We start from the raw sequence: 10677 nt of genomic DNA, 5'->3' as shown, positions 1-10677 counted from the left end.
ATACAAGGAAAACAAAAAATGAGGTGCACAATATAGGAGAAGTCTTTCCTGATAACTAATTTTTAATGGAAATAGCTGCTACTGCTTTTTAATGTCAATGTCTTTCCATGCCTTTCTCTGGGTTTATTTTGTTTCGTTCATAGTTTTATACCATATCGAGCACCATTTGAAGTTCATAAAAAAAATGTAGTACTTTTTTTAGGCTTTTAGACTTCTTCACCAAATTAACTTAGATGGCACATATTGGCGCTAATGCAAAACGGTATGCGTATTGTCATTGTGATATAGAAGTATCATGATATACATTATGTTACACTGTACTATTTTATGAGTAACTAGGCATGGTTGCAGTTTATTCCGCAAAATGGAATGTTTACGTCCGTTAGGAGAAACTACCAGCGACCGGACTGGTAGTTAAACCACCTTGTTTGAAGAATTCAGCGGCCATGTCCAGGCTACGCCTTAAGTAATTCCTTTCCAAGTAACCATCTCCCAAAGCTTCATAAAATAAAATAAAATATTTTCACTTGGTACTGACTGATAAAGAGGGCACTGAACCTTGGCCCCTTCCCAAATTCTTAATAGTACTCTCTCTGTGTCTCTCCTTCTCCTTGGCCATGTGATCTGCCTTAAGAATATCTGTTCCAGGAAACACAGCCATGGCCTGGAATGAATGAATGAATGATTGGAAGTTTTCTGGCATCCTGACATCGAAGGTCATTGACGCCTATATCGTTTATTATAAATAAAGAATAAAATATTCAATAAAACCATAAAAACAAATATGTCATTATAAAAGTTGAATAGCTTTCAGAAGACCTGCTTCTGAAATAAATCTAAAAATGCCGCTAGCATTGTACGACACATCATGTCCAAGAATCTTGGCAAGGATGAACCTGCCATCCTCACCTCGAGCCTCAAACAGAAATCTATTTCTTTCCGTGCTATAAGTGGGGCATTCAATCAACAAATGCCACAGTGTCAAGGGTGTCAAACAGTCGTCGCAATATGGTTGGTGTTGGCCAGCTAGCAGAAACTCATGTGTCATCCGAGTGTGACCAATTCGGAGACGACAAAGAGTAGTCTCCCACTTTCGGGGCATCGCGTTATACTTCCAAGGGGATATAACATTCGTTATTTCTCTTATCTTATTATCAACTAAGCTATCCCAATGCTGTTGCCAATTATTATAAATAAATTTCTTAATTGTAGGTAAAAAAATCATTACAGGGAATGGGATACCTTGGTAGCAACTCAGCTGCAGCATTCTTTGCCAGTGAATCTGCCTCCTCATTTCCACACACACCTACGTGTGGCGGAACCCAACAAAATTGAACTGTTTTACCTTTCAGACCAATAATAAAAAACCACTCTAAAATCTTTAAAACCAAAGGGTTACTAGAATTAAAAACTTCCAAAGCTTGAAGGACACTTCTTGCATCACTAAAAATGGTAAAATTGCCTTCCTCTTTTAATGCTATTTTCTCAATAGCGGTTAATATGCCATATAGTTCTGCAGTAAATATGGAAGAAACTAGAGGAAGTGCACCTCTACAATTTAAAGAGCTGCTATATACTCCAAATTCAACGCTAGCATCAGATTTGGAGCCATCTGTATATATAAAAGTCGATTCCATATGTTCTTCGACATGTTCATGAAAGAGATCTGGCTTCTAATTCAGTCATGTTCTTTTTTATACCAATAAAATATTTACAAAAAGATATCTCTGGTAATTTCCATGGAGGGGTTGGTGATACTCTAAATGGAAGAACTCTATTTCTTGCTATATCAAGACTGTTTATTAATTGTTTTACCCGAAAACCATAAGGTTGAGAAGATTTTGGGTGTAACTCAAAATATCTACGATGCCTTACAAAGTTTGCAGTCTGACAGGCTACAGAATTAGGAAGTCTTTGCAACCTAAACCAATACCGAAGAATAGAAAACTTTCGGTAAAGGTCTTAAGTTAATTCTCCAGCATCTACAAGGAGACTTGGGATAGGCGAAGTTCTAAACGCTCCTGTAGACAATCTAATACCAGCATGGTGTATAGAATCTAATACCCTTAATCGGCTTGGGGTGGCTGAGGAGTATATCTTGGGGAATGACAGAGGATATCTATTAATGGTTAGTGCAAATAGGGTTACACTTAGCACACTACCCTGGGGAACTCCTTCCTGACATTTCCTCTCTGATAGTTTCCCCCACCCTCACTTGAAAAAATCTATGTGAAACAAATGATTGAATGAACAATGGTAACTCTCCTCGTAATCACAATTCATGAATGGTTTTAAGTATACCATATCTCCATGAAGTATCATATGCCTTTTCAAGGTAAAAAAAGACTGTTACATGGTGTTGTTTGGAAGCAAAGGCTTCACAAACAGAGGATTCCAGTCGTATTAACACATCAGTCGTTGAATGCATTTTTCTAAATCCACACTGGTTAGGTGATAAAATACGTACCCTTCTTTTCCAGGTACCATATCAGTCTTACATTGACCATCTTCTCCATGATCTTACATAAACAGCATGTCAATGCAATTGGTCGATAGTTTGCAGCTAAAACCTTATCCTTACCGGGTTTTAAAAAGGCTAAAATAATGGCTAGTTCCCAAACACTTGGATAACTATGATCATTCCATATTCTGTTAATAATGCTTAAAATAAATAACTTGGTATTAACAGGTACATGCTTAATCATTGCATATGGAATTCCATCGGGTCCAGGGGCTGTATCATTACACGTAGCAAGTGCGGAATCAAATTCTCTTTCAGTAAAAGGAGAATTGTATGTCTCTTCCCTTCCTGTTGCAAAATTTAAAATTTTCTTTTCTTCAATGCTCCTAAACTGGTGACCAGGAGCTGCTTCACACTTGCATAATTCATTTGAGAAATGATCAGCCAGGCCATTGCTTGCTCCAGTCACATCCTGATCATTCACCTTTAACACTGGTGGTGGGTTGGGGGTGAATTTGTCTGCTATCTTTTTTACTGTCCTCCACACAGAAGATGGTGGTGTTCTACTGTTAATGGAGGAAACAAAAGACACCCAAGACTGGCACCTAGCTCCTTTCATGGCACGACGGAACTGTGCTCTACATTTCTTGTATGTAATTAAATTCTCCTCAGTATGGCGTCTGCGCAATTGAGTTAAAGACCTTCTTGTGCAGGGCAATTAGTTCTGAAGACCACCAGGGGACTGGTCGTCGTTTAAACAACCCAGTCGTTTTCGGAATTGAATTGACTCCTGCTGTATGAAGGGTTCCATTCAGCATGTCTATGGCATCATCATTATTTTCAAACTGTTCTGCATTCCCTTCAATTTCACTTAGCTCACGAAATCTATCCCAGTCCGCCTTGTCAAGATTCCATCGTGGCGACCTCTGTAAAGGTGGACCATTGATGGTGTTAATAATGATTGGTGCATGACCATCGGTATGCAAATCATCAAATGTCCTCCAATCGAAATCAAGAAGGCAATTACAGCTTGCGATTGATAGGTCAATGCACGACAAGGTACCTGTCTGGACATGAAAGTGTGTGGGCTATCCTGTATTAAGGAGTCCAACATCCTCATTTTCCACAATTGATGATATATTGCCCCTTGTGTTTGCTAAAACATCACCCCATAAAGGATGTCTACCATTCAAATCTCCCAGTAAGAGAAAAAGTTGGGGGAGTTGTTGAATCACCACTTCTAAATAATCATACAAAATATTATCATTTGGAGGTAGGTACAGAGAGCATATTGTATATTTTCTCCCTATATCAATCTGTACAACCACTGCCTCCAGAGATGTATGAACAGACAAAGATATTTGGGGAACATCTCGACGAACGTACATGAGACTTCCGCCATGGCTCCCTGCTTGTTGATTATATGGTGTTCTATAGCTAACATACTCTCGAGGACAAGGAGTATTAGCATCAAGCTTGCTCTCCTGTAGACATACAATTATGGGGGAATGCTCATGAATTAGGAGCTTAAGTTCTTCATATTTGGCCCTTAAACCCTGACAATTCCATTGCAAAATGGAGGAGAATACTATGGATTATTACTGGATGACACCTTGGATGAGGTCTTCCCATTGGCAATTTTTAATCTAACATTATTTCCTGTAGGTTCCTTTAGAGATGGTCTTGATATATTGGGTTTTATATTTGTCTTTTTCTTTGTGTCCTTTTGATCTATTTGTTGAGGCGGATGGTGGACCTCAACTTGAATTTCTGATTTATTCAAGTTATTTATCTTCCAGTTGATCAGAAACATCCACAGTTAAAACATCAAATTTATCTGATGTCATAGCTTTAATGTTTCTAATGGAAGGGGGTGAGAGAGATGGAGGTCTCTCTCTTTTTCGATTAATAGGTGGTGGGCTTCTAGGTTTTTGCACCTTCCCCACTACAGGTGCACCAGGTAAGTTAGTTTTAAGTGGAACCTCCATCAAATCAGGCAAAGACATGGCCTGAGAGAGGTTTGTACTACTTATTGTAATGGGGGACGAAGGTTGCACGGAGATGGGCAATGCCCCACTGTTAGTACACTGGCAAAGCCTCAGAAGGCAATAGGCTCATCTCATCATGCAGCATGTTATCATTAGATGGTATATTTCCTTTTCTAGAACTATTGGCAGTACTAGGTGGGTTTGATTTTAATGCCTTTGCATAGCTATTTGATTTATTTAAGTCTTTTGGCATATCCCACACTTATATGTTCTAAATTGGATTTGTTAAGGGCAGCTTCTTCCAACTTATACAGCTCGCAGCTCCTGTCAGTGAATTTGTGATTTGTTTTGCAATTTAAACACCTGGCCTCAAGTGCACATTCTCCATGGTAAGATTTGGAGCAAATACCACACAGCTTTTCATTTTTGCAAACTTTTGACGGGTGTCCAAATTTATAACAATTGAAACATTGCAGTGGCTTCTGCTTGAATGGCCGAACTTTAATAATTTCTTTTTCAATAATAATATGGGAAGGTACATCAGCATCCTGGAAAGTAAGGATAATCATTGATGTACCTGGGACTTTGTCTGCTTTCCCTACATTTAATGGACAGATGGCCAGTATCTCCTCCTCTGTAAATTCATACAGATCTTTGTTAAAAACTACTCCCCTTCCATAGCTAAAATTTAGGTGGGGTTTGACATCTAACTTAATATCATCATCACTTGTTTTAAGGTTGGATAGTATTATAGATTGTGTGCATGATTTGGCATGGATAAGGTAACTATTTCTTCCAAAACGAGATATATCTCCCGGTGCAATAGTTCTTACTTTTTTCAGAATTAATTTGCATATTTTGAAATAGTTCCCTGTAACCCCATGATATTCAGCTACAAGTCACATTGGTGGTTTTGGCTTCCTCTGGGAAGGCATAACTAAATCAGCATCTTTTTCAAACCAGTCCGCAGGTCTATAAACATCCAAATCCTTTGGTACCTTATCGCAAAAGGCCATTATATTAAAGTTATTAATTTTTATATTAAAAATATTACATACTAAAAATTGCATTAAATGCTTCGTCATGACTATTGTAAGATATCCATGAATCCCATTTTGTATCTTCAAGTTTCATTCTTATTTCTTTTATATATCCATAACACTCAAATTCTTTGTACATACGTATTATCATAATTTGTCTCTATTGGAATTTGGGTAACATGAAGGATTCAAAGTTTCCTTGCGTTACCCAAATTTGGAGTATCAGTAGAATGGTCCTTCCTAGTTCCGAGGTCATCAACAGAGTTTTCCCTAATTAAATTAGCGGAGGTTGTCAACAGTGTCTGGGGTTTGCTATTCGATCCAGGGGTATAAGAAACATTAATTTCAGTCATTATATAAGTTTGGGGGAAAGAAAAAAAATTGGACTGTCTGACATCCCAAAAGAGAACCCATTATCCTTTCATGAAATTAATTTCTCCACCAATGACACCTGCGAGATTCCCAAATGTCCACTCCCTACCCTACCACAAAGGGATGGTACCACTATGATTAGAGTGGCTCAAGTGTATGCCAAACCCGCTTGATGGGACTGAGAGCATTACAAGAATACAATCATCCCCACTTTAATCATAATGGCAGGCAAACCGGACAGAATGCCGAGAGTCCTATCTCTATGAAACCGGCCAACCCCTGGAATCCGAAGGCCAAGTTTTTGTTCGAGAATAGTCCCGCGTGCCAGTATGGAAATACTGACACTCCTAGTGGTCCAAACATTATCGGATAGTTGGCAAGACCACCACAGCTCCCACAATTGATTTTGAAAAAAATTCCAATCCCGGATATGATGTCCCCTAAAAAACATCTGGACAGTGATATGGGTAAGAGCGTTTTGACAGCAAGGTTGGAGACAGTTGATAAATATGAAGGAGAATGAAACAATTATAAGTAATAGAAATAGGGTGAGAGAAAAGAGTCAAACTGAGGAAAAAATTCCCAAGTTCGAGAGCCCTCTTGGCCATCACCAGGCTCCAGCACAGGAATGATATGCTGTGCCGAAGCAACAATGACTTCATCAAGGCATTCTCTTGTTAAGAGGGCCATGGCCTTGAAAAAGTGAAAAGCAGGCATTGGAGAAAGTGGAGGCGGGACCAAGACATAACATGACCTTTTCTAGTTTCCATCGGGCGTGAGGACTCAAACAAAAATGCTTCAAGATGCACACATGCATAGAAAATGGAAGGCCAGGAGGCAGACGCCACACAAAAGGGACCGATAGGAAAAACAAACTCTCAGAGACTTCTGGAAGCGATCAGACGACACATCTCCTGGCCCCCCTCCTTTTGCAACCTGCCTCCTCGAGGCGCCATTTTTCCCTACTGCATGGTCCATTGTTGACACCCAAGTCTACTTCGCAGTGTGCCCATTACTAAGCCTACCTCCAGCCCCATTCTACACCGAAGCCAACATCTACAAAGTAATGTGTGCTGTGTACAGATGTTCTTAATTCAGTCACGTAAATTCCGTGAATCTTTCACTAAAACTTCCGACTTTGTTTCAAAGTGCCAGTGTTCATATGAGCCTCGTTTTGCCAGTGCAGTGTTAACATTAAAAGTGCTTTTATTATTTAGAAGACGTATGTTTAAGGCATCCCTTGGCACCTTCTGTGCACTACCTTGTCTTCGCTCGGTATCTGCCTTTTCTGGCCTTAATTCGTAAACCTCTCCGTAACATGGAGTTTTCGCTGTGGACCTTTGCCTTGATTGTGGCTGCATTCACATGGATACAGCAGTCTTCTCCATTTGTCTTTGTAACTTGATTATTACACAGGACCTGCTACCTGTTAGAATTCCGTTTTAATCTTCTGATCGTTGTTAATGTAAATATATGTAATTCAAAGTTACCTTGAATCGTTTACCAACAACAATTCCTTGGCAAGGAGAGCCTAAGTTAGCTCATGTAACAAATCTCCTTTCTTTTTTACGTTTCCCTGTCCAAATAGCAGTCAGATCCCAGGATTCTACCTGGTAACTAAGTAACTGTTTTTCAGAGTCCAAACATGCCCAGAAACTAGCATTTTCCCAGTTAAAACGTAAGAAATGGAGACCTTTGCCTTAGATCTTGCAATCTGCAATGTCGCAGCTTGAATTCTTGCCCCCCTGCAACTTGCAGTTGACAGTGATTAGCCCTGCTAAAGCTGGATGCCAGACGATAAATGTATCTAGAGTAAAATCCGCAAGCACAATCAAAGACGTTCCACATTGTAAGTACAGCGGTGCATTTTAGTTTATTTCAGGATAAGAAAGCAAAATCGTGAATGGAAATATTCTTAAGGAATCGACAGACCACGTGCATGCCCCAGAAATAATTACGGTGAGAAGAGAGCAATGATATAATTGACACAATAGCTTTATTTGCTAATGCATGTTAGCCTGCATGTTTTTATGTTAGGATAGCTAGGAAGTGAAGTGCAAAGAAGCTAATTTCAGGGAAATATAGAAAAATTTCCTCTCGCCACATGTTCCGGACAATTCCCGTGTCCAGCCATTACATAGATCCACAAAACCCAGGCCAGCTGGGTTTTGTGGATCGTAGGAAGCATTTTTAAATGTTTTATTATTCACATTCATTTAATTCATTCCCTTTGTCATTAGTTTATTTTTTCGTATTAACATTCCTTCCATTCGTTACTTGGCCATTCACATTCAGGCATTAAAATAATTTTCTTTAAAATCCTTTGTATGCCATATGCAAAGTAATAATCTTACATTCGGGTATTCTGTGTGAATAACTAAAATTACATAAGAAGGGACTTCTTTTCAAAATTGTTCAACCGTTTCATTAATATCCCCGTCATTTGAGTATATACCCCTTGCAGTCACGTGCCAAGGCTGGGTAGGAGCAACACTCAAGAGTGTATAGAAGGTCTTGTCAGCGCTGACCCAAAATAAGCCTCTTCAGTGCAGGTCGAGAGCGTGTCGTCAACTCAACCTCGCCTTAGGCTACCACGAGGGAGATCCCTTCTTAATCCAATGGACAACAGCAGAAATATACATGTGTTTGCGGATGTTCCACACCTAGTTAAGCTTTTTAGAAATAACTTTCTTGACCATGGATTCACATTGCCAGATGGTACGTAGTACGAATGCTCACAATGGTCCAGTTAGATAGCTAATAAAGAGGAGTAAAGTGATCTTCGGGCAGCTCATAAACTTTCCCAAAAACATACCAATGTTATTATAGGTATGCAACGAATGAAAGTTAAACTTGTCGTGCAAGTGCTGTCCAAAAGTACTTATAAATCTATTGATCACTTTGGCAACCAAGGAAATTTGAAGAGAAGGACTGGAAAATTACAAGCTATTTCATTCAGCTTGTTGATGGATGGTTTGATTTGTTTTATTATCGACTGCCAACAGATAGAAAATCATCAGGAAATGCTTACGGGACTAAACCTGTAAACGTTCGACAAAATCTTTCAAGACATGAATAAAACTGCTAGCGAAATGAAAGTGATGAAACGTACAGTGCTCTATCCTTTGTATAACTTGCTGAAAATGGTAAAATAAAAACTTGGCTTGACATACCTATACTCTAAATCACATACTAAACCTTTTGTTGCAAATGTCAAATAGGAGCGTATGATCAGCACCCAACACCAGTTGCATTTAAACATCATCTCAGAGGCCCACCTTTTAAGGAAAAGACAGCACTCTTGTAAGCTCAAAGATCGTTTAAAAACTGCAACAGTGAAAATGTAACACCTGCCTCATTTTCACAAGTTCCTGACAAACTTGAAGAACAAACATGGAAAGGTGCCATAGAAGAAGAGCAGGGTTTGCGATACGTTGGTGGGTTCATTGCTCACAAGTTTCCACAACTGGAACATTTATGAGCAAAAGGGAGATGACACATGGATTGGTGCCATAAGCTTTAGAGAGGGCAAACTAATGAAACCTAGTGTTTCTTGATCATTTGAAGTGTATGGATAAGATGTTTGATTCTCACCCTGGGGTGGGGGAAAGTTTTAACAGCAGTAAAAGGAGCGCTCATTAAATAATTAGCAGTCACATCCAAATGACTTCAAAAGAAGAAATATTTTGTTCCATGCCATACATTTTTTAGAATTCGAGATTTGAACAGACACATTAGTAGTTCCAGAAAAGCGGTGAGTAAATGGAAAAGGTTATCGACATTGCTATATATGTGAGAAATGTGATTTTATGGAGATTTGTTAAATGTGTATAATTCTATAAATATATTCATATTACTGTTTAGAATGTTCTTTAGAACTCGCTCCTGATTATTTAATATATTAAAATATAGTTTTTTTTTATCTGACTATTACTTTCCTGAAGAAACAAGAAAACAAAGGTAGGTTTTCTATAATTTCAATTTTATTTGGCAAAAAATGTTCTGATGATCTCTTTTATGATGATTCATTTTAACATAGTAGAATGAAAAACCTTCATCTGACTTTTACTTCAATTATTGAATAGCTTAGAGTATTCAGAAAAAATAAAATTCAGAAAGTAAAGGCAGGTTTCCTATAGGTGGAGGGGTCTGACTGTGGCTATTGTGACGTCACACAGCAAGCCGTTTAATCCTCTAACCGAGTTTAAGCTGTGTGTGAGAAGACCTTATACCTCTAACCGAGTTTAAGCTGCATGTGAGAAGACCTTGGGTAGGAGGAAGATACACGCACTCACGTGACCCAGTGTTGTGGACCGAGATCTCCTCAGGTTCTTTATTATAATGAACAAAAAGGATTCAACACCAACAATTGAAACTCAGGATACAAATATAAATAGAAACTCATACAGAACAGAAGTTTATTTACAAGCTTATTCACAAAGATAAATGCAGAATGGTTTCTCCTATTTATATAAAGTTAAATCTGACAATGAGTAAAAAATGGGGAAACAGTGCGGTAATGAAATACTTGCTGGCCAGTTTTGCAGCTGTCGAAATCAGTGCTTGAAGTGAGGGCTTCACAAAAGGGGACAGTAGAAACTTCAAACGGTTTCTTGACTTCGTACTGCAGGAAGAAATGCCTTTGTCTTGAAACTTGAAGGGCGGGTTACTCCTCAAAACAACTGGTAGGACGTTTCTTCTCTGAAGGGTTGCTCAATGTCAGGATCTTGCTCTCTCTCCGACTATGGAAGACTTTGTTTCCATTCACCCTCTCTCTGGTGGGTCCTCTTCCTCTCTATCCTTCGTCTATACCCTC

The sequence above is a fragment of the Macrobrachium nipponense genome, chromosome 5, assembly GCF_015104395.2.
Source record: "Macrobrachium nipponense isolate FS-2020 chromosome 5, ASM1510439v2, whole genome shotgun sequence".
NCBI classification, from domain to species: domain Eukaryota; kingdom Metazoa; phylum Arthropoda; class Malacostraca; order Decapoda; family Palaemonidae; genus Macrobrachium; species Macrobrachium nipponense.
This window is presented reverse-complemented; position numbering follows the sequence as displayed.